The sequence below is a fragment of the Pristiophorus japonicus genome, chromosome 4 (genome assembly GCF_044704955.1).
Source record: "Pristiophorus japonicus isolate sPriJap1 chromosome 4, sPriJap1.hap1, whole genome shotgun sequence".
Taxonomy (NCBI): domain Eukaryota; kingdom Metazoa; phylum Chordata; class Chondrichthyes; family Pristiophoridae; genus Pristiophorus; species Pristiophorus japonicus.
Window position 1 is genome coordinate 152,548,697 of NC_091980.1, and position 2,543 is coordinate 152,551,239.

Here is a 2,543-nt window from a genome sequence, read left to right on the forward strand (position 1 = left end):
GATCACTGGGCACAGAATGATGGGGTGAGTGGTCACTGGGCACAGGACGATGGGGTGTGTTATCACTGGGCACAGGACGATGGGGTGTGTGATTACTGGGCACAGAACGATGGGGTGTGTGGTCACTGGGCACAGGACGATGGGGTGTGTGATCATTGGGCACAGGACGATGGGGTATGTGATCACTGGGCACAGGACGATGGGGTGTGTGATCACTGGGCACAGGACAATGGGGTGTGTGATCATTGGACACAGAACGATAGGGTGTGTGGTCATTGGGCACAGGACGATGGAGTGTGTGGTCACTGGGCACAGGACGATGGGGTGTGTGATCATTGGGCACACGACGATGGGGTGTGTGATCATTGGGCACACGACGATGGGGTGTGTGATCACTGGGCACAGGATGATGGGGTGTGTGATCATTGGGCACAGAACGATGGGGTGTGTGGTCACTGGGCACAGGACGATGGGGTGTGTGGTCACTGGCGCAGACCGATGGGGTGTGTGATCACTGGGCACAGAACGATGGGGTGTGTGATCATTGGGCGCAGGACGATGGGGTGTGTGATCATTGGGCACAGAACGATGGGGTGTGTGGTCACTGGCGCAGACCGATGGGGTGTGTGATCACTGGGCACAGAACGATGGGGTGTGTGATCATTGGGCGCAGGACGATGGGGTGTGTGATCACTGGGCACAGGACGATGGGGTGTGTGATCACTGGGCACAGGACGATGGGGTATGGGATCATTGCTCCCATCACTGGGCCCCCCACAGGACGATGGGGTGTGTGATCACTGGGCACAGGACGATGGGGTGTGTGATCCTTGGGCACAGGATGATGGGGTGTGTGATCATTGGGCACAGGACGATGGGGTGTGTGATCATTGGGCACAGAACGATGTGGTGTGTGATCACTGGGCACAGAACGACGGGGTGTGTGATCACTGGGCACAGAACGATGGGGTGTGTGGTCACTGGGCACAGGATGATGGGGTGTGTGATCATTGGGCACAGAACAATGGCGTGTGCGATCACTGGGCACAGGACGATGGGGTGTGTGATCATTGGGCACAGAACGATGGGGTGTGTGATCACTGGGCACAGGATGATGGGGTGTGTGATCATTGGGCACAGGACGATGGGGTGTATGATCACTGGACCCAAGACGATGGGGTGTGTGATTACTGGGCACAGGACGATGGGGTGTGTGATCATTGGGCACAGGACGATGGGGTGTGTGGTCACTGGGCACAGGACGATGGGGTGTGTGATCACTGGGCACAGGATGATGGGGTGTGTGATCATTGGGCACACGACAATGGTGTTTGTGGTCACTGGGCACAGGACGATGGGGTGTGTGATTACTGGGCACAGGACGATGGGGTGTGTGATCATTGGGCACAGAACGATGGGGTGTGTGACCGCTGGGCACAGAACGATGGGGTGTGTGATCGCTGGGCACAGAACGATGGGGTGTATGGTCACTGGGCACAGGACGATGGGGTGTGTGATCACTGGGCACAGGACGATGGGGTGTGTGATCGCTGGGCACAGAACGATGGGGTGTGTGATCGCTGGGCACAGAACGATGGGGTGTGTGGTCACTGGGCACAGGACGATGGGGTGTGTGATCACTGGGCACAGGACGATGGGGTGTGTGATCACTGGGCACAGGACGATGGGGTGTGGGACCATTGGGCACTGGACGATGGGGTGTGTGGTCACTGGGCACAGGACGATGGGGTGTGTGATCATTGGGACAGGACGATGGGGTGTGTGATCACTGGGCACAAGACGATGGGGTGTGTGATCACTGGGCACAAGACGATGGGGTGTGTGATCACTGGGCATAGGACGATGGGGTGTGTGATCACTGGGCACAGGACGATGGGGTGTGTGATCACTGGGCACAAGACGATGGGGTGTGTGATCATTGGGCACAGAACGATGGGGTGTGTGATCACTGGGCACAGAACGATGGGGTGTGTGGTCACTGGACACAGGACGATGGGGTGTGTGATCACTGGGCACAGGACGATGGGGTGTGTGATCACTGGGCACAGGACGATGGGGTATGTGATCACTGGGCACAGGACGATGGGGTGTGTGATCACTGGGAACAGGACGATGGGGTGTGTGATCATTGGTCACAGGACGATGGGGTGTGTGATCACTGGACACAGAACGATGGGGTGTGTGGTCATTGGTCACAGGACGATGGGGTGTGTGATCATTGGTCACAGGACGATGGGGTGTGTGATCATTGGTCACAGGACGATGGGGTGTGTGATTACTGGGCACAAGACGATGGGGTGTGTGATCATTGGGCACAGAACGATGGGGTGTGTGATCACTGGGCACAGGACGATGGGGTGTGTGATCACTGGACACAGAACGATGGGGTGTGTGGTCATTGGGCACAGGACGATGGGGTGTGTGATCACTGGGCACAAGACGATGGGGTGTGTGATCACTGGACATAGGACGATGGGGTGTGTGATCACTGGGCACAGGACGATGGGGTGTGTGATCATTGG